Source organism: Thalassophryne amazonica, chromosome 13, assembly GCF_902500255.1.
Source record: "Thalassophryne amazonica chromosome 13, fThaAma1.1, whole genome shotgun sequence".
In the NCBI taxonomy this organism is placed as follows: domain Eukaryota; kingdom Metazoa; phylum Chordata; class Actinopteri; order Batrachoidiformes; family Batrachoididae; genus Thalassophryne; species Thalassophryne amazonica.
In genome coordinates, this window is record NC_047115.1 from 73,422,966 (window position 1) to 73,439,744 (window position 16,779).

At 42.3% G+C, this 16,779-nt stretch overlaps 1 protein-coding gene across 3 annotated transcripts in view; it reads left to right on the top strand.

The window, feature by feature from the left end:
• The first annotated feature begins 313 nt into the window (after positions 1 to 313).
• zgc:110045 (uncharacterized protein LOC664755 homolog) overlaps positions 314 to 16,779 on the top strand; it is a 105,582-nt gene continuing 89,116 nt past the window's right edge. The window contains exons 1-2 of one of the 3 annotated variants that reach the window (XM_034185047.1): positions 314 to 819; positions 1,941 to 1,981. The gene's annotated coding sequence lies outside the window, so the exon portion shown is untranslated. The remainder of the gene's footprint in view (positions 820 to 1,940; positions 1,982 to 16,779) is intronic. The other 2 variants (XM_034185049.1, XM_034185048.1) reach the window with 2 other exon arrangements.

A 16,779-nucleotide genomic window follows, 5' to 3' on the forward strand; every position in this document is an offset into this window, starting at 1 on the left:
TCTGTGCAACACGGTGCATTCTAATAAATATGGCACTATGCTCGACTGACTCAATTCCTTCAGAATTTTGAAGCTCAGCTGAATACATTTTTCTGTGCAGAAGGGCTGTATTGTATCCACCACGGCCTCATTATGAGGCCAAAAGGCCTCTGAGAGGGTGGAGTGGGGGTGGGGAGATCCAGGGGAGGGGAGCAGGGTGAGCACCCACGACGACATTATGCTGAACATCACTAAATACCTCAATGCCACATTGTCCTTCTGGGCTGGCCAATTAGTCAGGCTCCGTGTACAAAGCAGCGATTTGTTACAGGGAGATTTATTTTTGGAGGAGATGCAGCCTCGTGTACGCAGGAAGCACTCTGAGACTCTAATGATGAGCACGGCGCTGTTAGTCACAGAGTAGCCTCGCTCAACAAAGCTTGTCTTCAGTGCCTCTATGATAAGTGCAAAAGGCTAAAGCGCGCCCGATTCTGCAGCCCTGGAGAGCGTCTGACCCGTTGGCACCCACTTGCCCTGCCCTCCAGCCTCGAGGACCTCTGTGCACAGGAACGCCTCTTTCGTGGCTGCGACAGGGGGAATTAGGGAAGACATGCAGGTTCACTGGCCCTGTTTAGGGGCTTATCTTGGGCTAAGCTGAAGCACTAATAGCAAAGCCAGCCTGTGCTCCAGCCGGCGTGAGGGCACAGGGAGCCATCTGTCCACTCTGTGCAGGAACCGACAACAAAGGGAGCAAACACTGAGTCCAGACTTTATAGTGGAGGCTTGTTCTTTTCGGAGCCACCACAGGTTGCGAAGAGGAAGAAGAGTTTTCTCCATAAGGTCGGTATAGTCATTCTTCTGTGACAGGCCTCTTCCTCAGGTGCAGGCTCAGATCACCGCCCAGGTTCCAGTGTACTTTTTTTTGTATTTGGCATGACCTCAGCCTTTGTTCTGCTTTATTCTGATAAGGCCGCTGACATCCGTGAGCACGAGTTAAAGTTAAATTCATTATTGCTGCGCCTACACTGAAAGAGATTTGGGCTGGAACCGTATTTTTTTTAGTGAAGGTCTGAGCTGGAATTCATGAGTTTGGAGATCATTGTGGGAGGAACAGCGTGCTGCAAATCCCCAAAGTCTAATGGCTCAGAAATGCATCAAAACAAAGTAAAAAGTCAAATTGCTTCCATCGAATGCTGAGTCAGAAGCAGTTTGGTGTGTGTTCCTCCACCATGTACTTTTGACTGATTGTCTTCAGCAGCAATTTCAATACATTGGTTTCTTTGGTTCCTCGTCAGATTGGGAGTGAAATGAAAGATTTCATGAGGCACTTACACATTGTTCTTCATTTCCCGGAGGTCTGTTGGCCTGGTTACTGTCAGTGTAGGACTGACTGACTGACTGCCTTCCACGTACACTTTGTGGTTGCTATTTTACACCAGTGTTTTGTTCACAAGTCTTGAGTGGGCGCTGATGTGCTAGAGGTGACAGAAGTAGGTCAAAAGGGTCTTAGCATTTAATGGAACAAATCCGGTCCTGTAGGATTAGACCGAGATGTGTGATTTGTTGTGTACACGAACTTATCACGGTACACACAGCAAACAATAGCCGTGTCTCTGTATAATTAATAGTCCGTGTATTCGTTGAGTGTTCTTCACAGTGACAATCTCAGCGTTTTGTTTTCACATGATCATGACTCAAAAACAAAAAGCTTTTTTAGGAATTCTTTGGAACACATTATTCATGAAACCAACCAACAGCCACTAAAATATTCATTTCAGTGGATATCAACAGATCATTTAACAATTTCAGAACACAAACAGGCTCTAAATCTCTGTTTTTTTTTTTTTTTACATTTATGTTGTACAGCAGTACAACAAATATCTTAATGTAAAATTATCTGATATTTTTTTCTTCTAACCTTTGTCTGGCTACTTGACTGACTCTTTTTTGTCTTTTTTCAGGTGGGGGATGGCGGAAGAAGGTGTTTTATTCATCAGTTTCTGTGAGTACCACAGTTCATGTACATGGTGTGGGGTCAAAGGTCATGTATTGCAATCACACCCCAGAATAGGTTTAAATTCCTGTATTTACTGGCCTATCTCATGCATCTTCTCCAATAATGCACCACCATGGTTCCTCCCTTTCTTGTTACCCCCACCCCCACAATGTGGGGGATGTTTAAAAGAGCCTCATGTCCGTGAGATTGTCTTCTGTCTGTCCAGAGCTAGACAAACTGCTTAGATCTTAAGGTGGGTGGCTGCAGACTATTACTCTCTTTAAGATGTAGCAAACAGAGCTACTGAGATATAAATGGATTATTTCTCTGTCATTATTTTTGAGATAATGCTGTTGTGACATTTTCTGTAATATAACTTTTATTATATTTGTTATGGGTTCAGCTTTCTTTAACATTTATGACTGGGGCTACCTGCAAAATTTCCTTTGTTCTTTGTGCTTTCAGAACTTTAAATGCCAGCATTTCAAAATGACCTACATGTAGGAAAACCCACTTTACCTCTAAACATTTGCACTTGGATAGATGGCATTCTGAAGACAAGACCTTGTATTTATCTGTTTTATGGCAAAATCTCAGCAGCGATTATGTGAATTTCCTTCATATTTGGTATGATGTTAGTACCTATCCCCGCTGTGATGTGCATGATAATATAACACTGGAGATTGGGCTCACTGCCAATTACAGGCCATACATTTTTAAATTACATATACTAAATTTGGATGTGGAGGGTTGGTGCGTCCTCCAGATTGGTTGAAGACCACAGGAGACATAACACACCTGCTTTTTAAAAGTTTTATTAGGGTCTTGTAGGGTCCTAATAATAATACACTCAACAAAAATATAAACGCAACACTTTTGGTTTTGCTCCCATTTGTATGAGATGAACTCAAGATCTAAATCTTTTTCCACATACAAATATCACCATTTCCCTCAAATATTGTTCACAAACCAGTCTAAATCTGTGATAGTGAGCACTTCTCCTTTGCTGAGATAATCCATCCCACCTCACAGGTGTGCCATATCAAGATGCTGATTAGACACCATGATTAGTGCACAGGTGTGCCTTAGACTGCCCACAATAAAAGGCCACTCTGAAAGGTGCAGTTTTATCACACAGCACAATGCCACAGATGTCGCAAGATTTGAGGGAGCGTGAAATTGGCATGTTGACAGCAGGAATGTCAACCAGAGCTGTTGCTCGTGTATTGAATGTTCATTTCTCTACCATAAGCCGTCTCCAAAGGCGTTTCAGAGAATTTGGCTGTACATCCAACCAGCCTCACAACCACAGACCACGTGTAACCACACCAGCCCAGGACCTCCACATCCAGCATGTTCACCTCCAAGATCGTCTGAGACCAGCCACTCGGACAGCTGCTGAAACAATCGGTTTGCATAACCAAAGAATTCTGCACAAACTGTCAGAAACTGTCTCAGGGAAGCTCATCTGCATGCTCGTCGTCCTCATCGGGGTCTCGACCTGACTCGTAACCGACTTGAGTGGGCAAATGCTCACATTCGCTGGCGTTTGGCACGTTGGAGAGGTGTTCTCTTCACGGATGAATCCCGGTTCACACTGTTCAGGGCAGATGGCAGACAGCGTGTGTGGCGTCGTGTGGGTGAGCGGTTTTCTGATGTCAGTGTTGTGGATCGAGTGGCCCATGGTGGCGGTGGGGTTATGGTATGGGCAGGCGTCTGTTATGGACGAAGAACACAGGTGCATTTTATTGATGGCATTTTGAATGCACAGAGATACCGTGACGAGATCCTGAGGCCCATTGTTGTGCCATACATCCAAGAATATCACCTCATGTTGCAGCAGGATAATGCACGGCCCCATGTTGCAAGGATCTGTACACAATTCTTGGAAGCTGAAAATGTCCCAGTTCTGCATGGCCGGCATACTCACCGGACATGAGCATGTTTGGGATGCTCTGGACCGACGTATACGACAGCGTGTACCAGTTCCTGCCAATATCCAGCAACTTCACACACAGCCATTGAAGAGGAGTGGACCAACATTCCACAGGCCACAATGACAACCTGCATCAACTCTATGCGAAGGAGATGTGTTGCACTGCATGAGGCAAATGGTGGTCACACCAGATACTGACTGGTATCCCCCCCCCAATAAAACAAAACTGCACCTTTCAGAGTGGCCCTTTTATTGTGGGCAGTCTAAGGCACACCTGTGCACTAATCATGGTTTCTAATCAGCATCTTGATATGGCACACCTGTGAGGTGGGGATGGATTATCTCAGCAAAGGAGAAGTGCTCACTATCACAGATTTAGACTGGTTTGTGAACAATATTTGAGGGAAATGGTGATATTGTGTATGTGGAAAAAGCTTTAGATCTTTGAGTTCATCTCATACAAAATGGGAGCAAAACCAAAAGTGTTGCATTTATATTTTTGTTGAGTGTATGTTTAATATCATGGTTAAGAGTGGAGTGTTTTAACTTAATAATCTCTTAATTACATTATGAGACCATTTATTACAAAGCATGGTAGATGCCATGCATTTGCTGTTAATGTAATATCAGTTCCATATTGTAAGTATTGTGTAGCAGTTTTGGATTTTTTCTTATCAACACCACCACAATGGAGTTTAACTAAAACAATCAAACTGTGCTTGTGGTGTAGACTTTCAGCTTGAATGAAAGGGATTTATTAAGAATATCGCAGTGACAGTTTAGGAATTATAGCCAATTTTTACACAGTTGCTCCATTTTTTAAAGAACTACAGATTTACCATACAGCACCATACTCTTTGTATTTCAAAATGATTGATGTAAATAAAATTCAAGACTTATTCAATTAGTTGAAAATCCTTATGTATCCATCCCCTGACATCAGACAGAAATGTAACATTGTCCAAGAGAGCAGTTATGAGAGTGTAACATCATGGTGACAGGCTAACTGGGGAACATTTGGCTTGATTTACTGGGCTACCTGTAGAAATGTGGCTGTAAAAGTTATGACTTATATAAAAACAACAACAACATAATAATAATAATAATAATAATAATAATAATAATAATAATAATAATAATAATAATAATAATAATGATATAATGTATTGAAATCTCAATGACATAAAATGCAAAACACTAAAAGGATACATGCTCTTTTCATGATGGTCGAGTATGATAACATAGTACAATTAACAATAAGAAATAAAATGAACTAGTGAACTAAAGATGTTACATCAAGCTGATAATGTTGATAAAAAGCAGATCTAAAATTAGCTAGATGTTTACATTCTCTGAAATGCTATGGTAACTCATTGCATAATGTAGAAACATTAATACATACTTAAGAATGCTTGTATATTTCAGACAAGTGTATGGTCCATTGAAAACTTATTTGACAAAGATCTTAGTGGCACACATGTAGCTGGATTTTAAGTATCTTGAAGACGTACAAAAGACATAACTGATTAGATAACTTATAAAGAAAGATCTACTTTTAATTTATAATGGTAGGACAATGGATACCATTTCAATTCTAGATACATAGTTTCCGAAGCTGTATCATATGTATGATTTAGAACCATGCGCATTTACTTTTAAACAGATGGTCGAGGGCAATTTATACTCTTGACACCACAATGCAGAATGACTGACAATAGCCAAAGTGGGGTAAGATAAAACTACTGAAGAACCGGCTATGATCAAAAAGGGGAAGAAAATGACAGATTCTCATTGACATGTAAACTTTAGATTTAACTTTATGACATACTCTGTCCACACGTTCAGACCGTGACAACTGGTCAGTCCACATTTTTAAGATTTGAACCTTCGAGAAATACATCTCATTCCTTCTTCACCAGTTGGTTGCATTTCCAGTTAGTTGTTAGTTACATACAGTTAGTTTTGCCAGATTTTGGGCGCATTCTATTCTGCTTCTACCCATCACTGATGGTTTCCACCTCAACATGTAACTCAGATAATGGTCCTTATATTTAGTTTGTCCAGTTACCCATGGTCTCCGAAAATGGAGGTACTGTGTATAAACATACAAAGTGGTTGTGATTTCCAAATGGTTAATGCATTGCTTTTTCTTAACCCCCTTTCATTAAGTCTAAACATCTACACTCCAAGTAGAACTTTAATGTTCTACATTGTACTGGTGTGCAGAGACAAAATTACACAAATGGTCACTGTTCAGTTACTTATGGACCTGTTGGTATGTAGTGCATACTTTTACACTACTTTATGAAACACTAAAAACAACAATAAACAGTTTAAATACAGCAAGATCAATGCCTTTGCAAGCAACATGAAAGATTCCAGAAATCAATGGAGTAAGTTTTACAAGCTTCTTTATGACTAATTGCCATAATTACGGGCTAATTGGTGAACACTTGGCTGGATTTATTGGGCTCCCTGTAGAATTAATGACTTCGTGAGTTTTGGAGAAAAAAAATCGAAAGGATTAAGTCAAGTCTTCCAGAGCACAATTTTGTATCTCCAGAATTCAGGTTCCTCTTTAGGCGTCACCTCAAAAAGATTGTACAAAAATACAAGAAGATTGGGACCATACAGACTTTAAATAATTGGGGAAAGGGACTAATATTAACACACAAGAATGAACAAACCTTTATTCTAAAGGTCCAACACAACTTCAGGATTATAACTAAGGACCTGACGGAGGTTTTACAGACATTAGACAGAAATGTAACATTGTCCAAGACAGCGGTTATGAGAGCGTAACATCACCATGACCTAAAAGGCTGCTGACCACAGAGGAAGCTATTAATTACAATTCACCGACAAAAACCAAACCCGATCCCAGATAAGCGGTTGAAGATGAGTGAGTGAGTGAGTTCCACCCAGGCACACCAGCATTCCATTGCCATCTTCCAAAAGTAACCATTTATCTGCCGCATCCAGGTGATATGTGGATGTCCCTTTGGTGTTTTCCAGTACCTGGAGTCCTCAGTAATGAGGTACCTGTGCCCTGGACCATGCTCAGGGAAACATGCAACATGGCCAAAGTATCCTCATCCAAGTCTCCCCAGATAAAGTCAACCCAAAGATTGTCTGGAGAGACCTGCTCCGAAAGACAACCAGCTGTCACCTTAGGTCAATGTTCCTCAGGTTTTTTTTTTTTTAAAGCAGGTATTTAAGATATGAGAAATCTGTAGGGGCAGTACAGAGGCTTAGTGGTTAGCACTGTTGCCTCACAGCAAAATGTCATGGGATCAATTCCCACCTGTGGCCTTTCTGTGTGGAGTTTGCATGTTCTCCCTGAGTTTGCGTGAGTTCCCTCTGGGTGCTCCTGCTCCCTCCCACATCTAAAGACATGCAGGTTATGTGGACTGGCAGCTTTAAAATGTCCATAGGTGTGCATGCAGGTATAAATGTGTTTGTCCTTCTATATGTGGCCCTGTGACAGACTGGTGTCCTGTCCAGGGTGAACCCTGCGTCACACCCTATGACTGCTGGCATAGGCTCCCCACCATGTCCCTTAATTGGAGTAAGCGGTTTAAGATGAGTGAGTGAGTGAGTGAGTGAGTGAGTGAGTGAGTGAGTGAGTGAGTGAGTGAGTGAGTGAGTGAGTGAGTGAGTGAGTGAGTGAGAAGTTTGTGGGGATTCTTAGTCATATAGGTCATTGCATCCAAGAAAGTTGAGTCAGGTCAACTGGACTTACTTAGTTCCTTGAAGATATTTTATTCTTCATTTAGAAAAAAGCTTCATCAGTTCTAGTTGGAGTAGTGAGAGATTAAAATATTTATTCTTGGTGGGATCTCCTGATGTTACAGCGATGTACTAAATGACACTGGTCACCAGAGGTCACTTGAGTTCAGGTGTGAGTTGCTGTTATTTTCAGTTTCATTTGAGGAGAGGCGAGGACAATCTTTGAGTCTCTATGGTATCGATGAAAGGACAGGATTATAGGTGAGAGAAAGGTTGTATCTCTGTTTAGAGAAGGTTTCATCACTTTAACAAAGATAGCACCTCCGTGACACCTCTTTCAAACCAACAATCTTCTCTGTCTAAAGTATAAATGTTTTTATCTTCAAAGGTGTGTCCTTTTTCCTTCACATGCTGGTAGATGGCTGAGTCCTGAACAGAGGAATTGTCCTCCTGTGTTGAACCATTTGTTTGTTGAGCGGCTGTTTAGTTTCTCAGATGTTGAGATCATTTCACTTCTCACTGCATTGAACCACATACACCAGATTCCTTTTGTGGGTGTGTGGTGTGTGGTCTTTGGGGTGTACCAGTTTCTCTCCGATGGTGTTGCTGGGTTTGAAAAACACAGGACTATTGTGTGTTGAAAATCCTCCTTAGTTTCTTAGAAATTCTAATCACATATGGAATTACAATATTATTTCTTTTGTTCTTCTTGCCTTCATCACCCGCAGTGTTGGGTGATGTAGTTGTTTTCACAAAGGTCCAGTTCGGGTATTCACATACTATAAGTGTCTCCTTAAGGTATTGGTGTTCTTTTTCTTGGGCCTGGGTACTTACAGTAGTGTTCAGAATAATAGTAGTGCTATGTGACTAAAAAGATTAATCCAGGTTTTGAGTATATTTCTTATTGTTACATGGGAAACAAGGTACCAGTAGATTCAGTAGATTCTCACAAATCCAACAAGACCAAGCATTCATGATATGCACACTCTTAGGCTCTGAAATCGGGCTATTAGTAAAAAAAAAGTAGAAAAGGGGATGTTCACATTAATAGTATTGTGGCATTGAGTCAGTGAGTTTGTCAATTTTGTGGAACAAACAGGTGTGAATCAGGTGTCCCCTATTTATGGATGAAGCCAGCACCTGTTGAACATGCTTTTCTCTTTGAAAGCCTGAGGAAAATGGGACGTTCAAGACATTGTTCAGAAGAACAGCGTAGTTTGATTAAAAAGTTGATTGGAGAGGGGAAAACTTATACGCAGGTGCAAAAAATTATAGGCTGTTCATCTACAATGATCTCCAATGCTTTAAAATGGACAAAAATACCAGAGACGCGTGGAAGAAAACAGAAAACCATCAAAACGGATAGAAGAATAACCAGAATGGCAAAGGCTCACCCATTGATCAGCTCCAGGATGATCAAAGACAGTCTGGAATTACCTGTTAGTGCTGTGACAGTTAGAAGACGCCTGTGTGAAGCTAATTTATTTGCAAGACTCCCCCGCAAAGTCCCTCTGTTAAATAAAAGACATGTGCAGAAGAGGTTACAATTTGCCAAAGAACACACCAACTGGCCTAAAGAGAAATGGAGGAATATTTTGTGGACTGATGAGAGTAAAATTGTTCTTTTTGGGTCCAAGGGCTGCAGACAGTTTGTGAGACGACCCCCAAACTCTGAATTCAAGCCACAGTTCACAGTGACGACAGTGAAGCATGGTGGTGCAAGCATCATGATATGGGCATGTTTCTCCTACTATGGTGTTGGGCCTATATATCGCATACCAGGCATCATGGATCAGTTTGGATATGTCAAAATACATGAAGAGGTCATGTTGCCTTATGCTGAAGAGGACATGCCCTTGAAATGGGTGTTTCAACAAGACAATGACCCCAAGCACACTAGTAAATGAGCAAAATCATGATTCCAAACCAACAAAATGAATGCCTCGCAGATCTGAAGAAATCATGAAAAACTGTGGTTATACAAACTAAATACTAGTTTAGTGATTCACAGGATTGCTAAAAAAAAAGCAGTTTGAACATAATAGTTTTGAGTTTGTAGCATCAACAGCAGATGCTACTATTATTGTGAACACCCCCTTTTCTACTTTTTTTTACTAATAGCCAATTTCATAGCCTTAAGAGTGTGCATATCATGAATGCTTGGTCTTGTTGGATTTGTGAGAATCTACTGAATCTTATTGTTTCTCATGTAACAATAAGAAATATACTCAAAACCTGGATTAATCTTTTTAGTCACATAGCACTACTATTATTCTGAACACTATTGTTATCAGCCTGGTGTTGCAGGGTGTCTGATAACTCCAGTGTTGTGTTCCAGTGGGTGGTGGGGATCAAAATGTGATCCACAGAGGACAAACATTTGAGTTGCTCACTACTCTAACTGGAGATGATGAAACTTTTCTGGTTGGAAAGTAAATATCTTCAGGAACTAACAAGTCCAACTGACCTGACACAACCTACTTGGATAGTTTATGAGAAGATTTTTATTTTTTTTAGACAGCATGGCTAAGCGGGGGTACATCTAAATGTTGGGTATTGGTGGCCATGTTTACACGGACTTGACAGTTACAACCCTGATGTCTGCAGGTGCTAGTGTCTCCTTTTGTTGGTGATCTGACTTTCCTAGGAAAGGTCTTTTGTGAGTCTCTTTCATTGCAACAACTGATGTCCGTGTTGTTCTTGGGTGTGTCGAGCCACAATCTGGCAGTTTGGTAGAATTGCACCTTAAGCATCTATTAATTTTCAATTTTTTCTATTTATATTCATTGATATAGCTCCAAATCACAACAGAGTTGCCTCGAGGCGCTTCACACAAGTAACCTTGAAACATAAGAAGCTTTCCTTCCTAATCTTACTAACCCCCAGAGCAACAGTGGTAAGGAAAAACTCCCTCTGAGGAAGAAACCTCAAGCAGACCAGACTCAAAGGGGTGACCCTCTGCTTGGGCCATGCTACAAACATAAATTACAGAACAATTCACAGAACGAATATACAGGAAAAGCTGTTGGTGCACAGGACAGGAGGGTCTGCAGCACAAATACCACAGTCATCTCTGGATGGAGCTCCACCTTAAACAGAGAGAAAAAACAGAATCAGACATCAGAAAGACAAGAAATACAGAATAATTTGTCAGCATTAAACAACAAGAAAAACAGAGAAATACTAAGGTGATTGCCGGCTACTAGCCCTAAGCTTCAATAAAAGACCCAGAATTTAGGTAAAGTTGAGGCCGCAGCCCGCTCTGTTTCCTAATAAAATTAATTAAAAGAGTGAAAAGCGTAGAATTATACTATGCCAGTATGTTTGCCATACAAAAGGGAAAATAAGTGCATCTTAAGTCTGGAATTGAAAGAATCCACAGATCTGTTTTATGACGCAGGGAGATCATTCCACAGAACAGGGGCACAATAAGAGAAAGCTCTATGACCCACAGACTTCTTATTCACCCTAGGGACACAAAGTAGTCCTGCACCCTGAGAACGCAGAACCCGGAGGTTCATAAACAATTTTATAGACTAGTAGCAGAACCTTAAAATCTGATCTCACAGGGACAGGAAGCCAGTGAAGGGATGCAAAAATGGGTGTAATGTGGTCGAACTTTCTGCTTCGTGTCAAAAGTCTGGCTGCAGCATTTTGAACCAATTGGAGACTCCTAATGCTGGACTGCAGTAAACCAGAAAATAAAACATTGCAGTAGTCCAATCTAGAAGAGATAAACACATGAGTCAGGGTCTCAACATCAGCTTTAGACAGGATGGGACGAATCTTCACTATATTTCGCAAGTGAAAGAAAGCAGTCCTCGTAATATTTCTAATGTGGAGGCCAAAGGACAACGTAGGATCAAAAATTACCTCAAGGTTCCTCACTTTTTCCGTGTGATGTATGACACACGAGCCTAGTGTTAGCTGGTCAATATTACCATCTGTGATAGCTTTTAAAAAACAAACAAACACCACTTGTCCAAAAGAACAATGTTGTGGTGTTATTTATTATTTAAGTGGTCAGTGGTAGATTATATTACATGAGATAGAACTTTATTGATCCTTTGGGAAGACTCCCTCAGGGAAATTGAGGTTCCAGTAGCATTGTATAGCAGCATACAGGGTAAGAAGCACACAGAGCATCAAAAGTGAAAGTAAAAACAGTTTGCAAATATGAAGCTTTTCTGAGTGGAACACAATTTTAATACCAGACTTACTGATCAAGACTGGTTTACTGGGTACTACCATTCCTCTCATTCCTGACCTCTGTCTTCCTGTCTGGTATTATTTATTGTTTAAGGCATCCAGGGATTGATATGAATCATATCTGACTCTATTCATGGCATCATTATAATATCACTGAGAAAGTCTAAAAATCTAGGTTATAGGTTTGTGATTCCAACAGGCCCAGAATACTACGTACAACTGCAGAAATTAAGTAATATCAGTCTCTCATTACACTGCATTATTATACCTTTTCTTTATTTAGATTGTTTTTTTTTTGTTAATTTCTTGCATGTCTTTAAAACACTGTGATTTAACATACAAGATGACTACAGTCCTTTATACATTTGAGGTTTTCTCAGTCTGCAGCTATCCTTCCTACATCCAGGACATTCTTATTTGTTCTGCAAAATACAAAGAATTGGAGACAGGGCAAGAACAGAGCAGACATATTAGAGGACAGTCACACAGACATCACTTGAGCCTAGGGCCTCCGCAACACAACCGCTGTACTGTATTAGTCGAGTCACGCTATTGTATTTAGCCACGAAATAAAGACACAGGCCCCATGTGAGGATTGAGCCTACAAGCTCTTTCGGTCACAACCTCAGGAGCAGGAGATCATCACATGTACTCATCCCAGAGCATTAGTGCGGTGGCTACATTCTGCCACTGGCGGCAATTCACAGTATCATTAAAAAAGGTCATCCATGATAACAGCTTTCTGTTATATTACATTTCCTTAATGTAATGTGCTGACCTTGTCCACTTTTCCTTCATTTGCAGAGCGATTTAACAAAGTTGATACAACCTTTGCCTACTTTAGTGAATATATTTGCATTTTCTAAGCATTATTTGATTGCTCGTTCACATGGACATCCTTTGAGCACAGGAAAGTAATGCATTTTACACAGCAGCAGCAGGAGCAAGCAGCAGCAGCAGCAGCAATCTTTGACTATAACAAACATAGAGAAATGTGCAGCTTGCATAAGTATTAAATGATAACACGGCTGAGCCAGTAAAGTAAAGCGTGGTACTCATGAAATCGCAAACTTCATCACAGTTAAATCCAACAAAGCTGTTGCAGCACCAGTGTTCACACAGCACTGCTCTCAAAAAAACCAACATGGGTGTTATTGGTTTTTATGTTACATGAATGTAAGTCTAACATGTTGCTTCTATGATATGGATTCAAGTTTTATAGGTGAACACATTCAAATCATGTAGTTTTAACATAATATGAAACAAATTGAAATTTAACTTGCTCAGTGAACATACTAAAATTATGTAAAGTGTTTCCACCCAAGTAAAATGCGTTAACGTAGCCAGAAACAATTTTGCTGAGTGACCTATATGTAAATTTGTTGGGTCAACATTGTTATGGTTAGAGGTCCGGGACAGAACCGGACCATTTCAGGCAATGGACCCAAATGCTAGGGAGCAGGACATGGGAATGAGTACAAAAGAAAAGATATTTATTGGTACTAATAACATAAATGATGCTGCACTGGGGGTGCCTGCAATCAATCAATCAATCAATTTTATTTATATAGCGCCAAATCCCAACAAACAGTTGCCCCAAGGCGCTTTATATTGTAAGGCAAGGCCATACAATAATTATGTAAAAACCCAACGGTCAAAACGACCCCCTGTGAGCAAGCACTTGGCGACAGTGGGAAGGAAAAACTCCCTTTTAACAGGAAGAAACCTCCAGCAGAACCAGGCTCAGGGAGGGGCAGTCTTCTGCTGGGACTGGTTGGGGCTGAGGGAGAGAACCAGGAAAAAGACATGCTGTGGAGGGGAGCAGAGATCAATCACTAATGATTAAATGCAGAGTGGTGCATACAGAGCAAAAAAGGAAAGAAACACTCAATGCATCATGGGAACCCCCCAGCAGTCTAAGTCTATAGCAGCATAACTAAGGGATGGTTCAGGGTCACCTAATCCAGCCCTAACTATAAGCTTTAGCAAAAAGGAAAGTTTTAAGCCTAATCTTAAAAGGAGAGAATGCAGAATGGAGCGATAACCTGCCTCCTGGTGGTGTAAATAGAGAGCTGCAGTATCCTGAGCCAGACTTGAGGACAAACTGAGGAAAGGGTTCAGATACCAGGACCAGGTGGAACGCTCACCTCTGAGACCAAGGAACTAGGGGAATGAAGACACAGACGGTGAATGAATGCACTCGTAAAACTGAAGCCACTAAATAGTCACTGTTCATAAAAGGCTTAGCACAGGATTCTTCAGAGGCTTGGAAATAATATTATCTTCTTAGGAAATAAGGTTCACTGTTCAGGAATGGTTCACAGTTCATAAACTGTGTTCACAGTTTATCATTTGTATCCAGAGGTTAGAGGTCAAGTACTGAGTGTGTGACGCAGTTCCAATTAAGCAGGACTTAGACAGCTGGGCTCAATACAGTTGGTATCAGAGTTCATGCAGTTCTTAGGAAGAGTTCTTGTAACAGTTCTTTATCATAACACAGTCACAGACAGGGACGAGTGAGAACGGGGTCCCACTGAGAGAAGAAGGAACTTAACTGGTGTGAAGCAGAGTCGTGCTCTGAGCCGAGAGCCGAGGAGTTCAAAGGTGACTTGCTTTGCAGGGATCCAGGGACAAGGAGCCAGGGTAGCATGGGAGCCACTCAGGATAACGTCTGGAACACCAAGAAAGACAGTTCGCTCTTATACAGAAATTAGAGAGTTGGCCAGGTTACGTGAAGTTTAGCTGCAGGAAGCTCCGACGTCTTAAGTGCATGGGAGCGGTGGGTAGATGCAGTCAAGGTCACAGAGAGGCAGTCAGGTTTGGTCCTCCTGGAAATGGTCTGAGTCTTGGATCGTGGAAGAGTTCGTGAAGAACCAGGCTGTGGGATCTCAAGCAATCTCAAGGAAAATGCATTTGTCTCCGGGTGAAAACCAAAACGGAGGCTGACCGAGGCTCCCAGGTCCTCCAGACCTGCAAGGTGAATTGCGGATCTTGGCTGGAAACTATGTCCCGGGGTATGCCATGCAGCCGGAGGACGTTGAACCAGGGGGTCAGCAGTCTCCTGGGCTGTAGGCAGTTTGTCCAGGGCAATGAAATGGGCAGCGTTACAAACCCGGAAAATGGTCGTGAAGACCATGGTCTTCCCCTGGGAGACCGGGAGTCCAGTGATAAAATCTAGCCCAATGTGGGACTAAGGGTAGCCTGGGAGCAGAACTGGTTTGAGCAGGCCAGTGGGGGACCCGATGAGGAGTCTTCCCACGGGCACAAACTGTACAGGCTAGCACAAAGCTATGAACATCAGCTTGGCATAATGGCCACCAATAGCGACGGCAGATCAGATCTAGGGTCTTATGAATACCTGGGTGACATGCCAATTTGGAAGTGTGAAAAAATTGAATGACAGCTGAGCATGCCTCAGGGGGCAGGAAGGTGAGTACAGGAGGTCCCCCGCCGGGAACCAGGTGGCGAGACAGAGCTTCCTGGACAACTTTCGCCACCTCCCACGTTAGGGCCCCCACGACCGTGGATTGCGTAATGATTGGTGCTGGGTCTTCAGTTGTCGTGGAGGTAATGGGCAGGTGAATCTAGGACAAGGCGTCTGGTTTGCCATTCTTCTTTCCTGGGCAAAACGTGATAGCGAACTTAAACCGGGTGAATAAAAGCGCCAGCCTGGCCTGTCAGGGATTCAAACATTGGGCTGTTCTGATGTATTCCAGGTTTTTAATGATCTGTCCAGACGATGAACAGGACTGCAGCTCCCTCCAGCCAGTGTCTCCATTCTGACAGGGCTGCTTTGACAGCTAGCAATTCCCTATTGCCTATGTTATAATTTCTCTCTGGTGGCATTAAGCGCCAGGAGAAAAAGGCACAAGGGTGCATCCGGTTGTCCTCCACAGATCTCTGTGATAACACTGCGCCTATGCCTAACTCTGAGGCATCTACTTCAACAAAGAACTGTTCGGTTGCGAGGGAATAGGTGCAGTGGAAAAGCAGTGTTTGAGCATGTTGAATGCATTGTCTGCTGCAGATGACCAGTGAAAGGAGACTTTTGAGGAGGCTAACGTTGTGAGTGGAGCTGTGACCTGGCTGTACCTGCGGATAAACCATCGATAAAGGTTTGCAAACCCTAAAAACTGCAGTAGCTGCTTGCGAGTTGACAGAACGGGCCACTCAGTGACAGCGGTTACCTTGGCCAGGTCTGGCTCAATGCAGTTTGGTGAGATTATGAACCCAAGGAAGGAAATGGTTTCCCGATTAAATTCACATTTTTCAGCCTTCACGAAAAGGGGTTTTTCGAGGAGTCGCTGGAGGACAAGGCGTATGTGGTAGACATACGACTTGGAATCAGGAGAGAAAATGAAAATGTCATCTAGATAGACGAACACGAACCAGTTTAGAAAATCTCAAAGCACATCATTGACTACGGCCTAGAATGTGGCAGGAGCATTGGTCAATCCAAACGGCATAACGAGGTAATCAAATGGCTGATAGGGGTGTTGAAAGCCATTTTCCACTTGTCCCCTTCCCATACTCGAACCAGGTGGTAAGCGTCCCGTGAATCCAATTTGTTAAATTTGGTAGCCCCATGCAAGGAACTGAATGCTGAGTCTAGAAGGGGAAGCAGGTAGTGATTGCGGACCGTGATCTCTTTCAGTTCCCGGAAATCAATGCAGGGGTGCACTGTGCCATCTTTTTTCCCCACAAAAAAGAAACCGGCGCCCACAGGTGATGACGAGGTACAGATCAACCCAGCGGCCAGTGAGTCCCGGATATAGGTCTCCATAGCCTCTCGTTCATGGCGTGAGAGGTTGTACAGATGACTGGATGGTGTCTCAGCGCCCGGAAGGAGATCTATGGCACAATTGTACAGATGGTGAGGAGGGAGTGAGAGTGCCCGATCTTTGCTGAAAACCTCAGACACGTCATGATA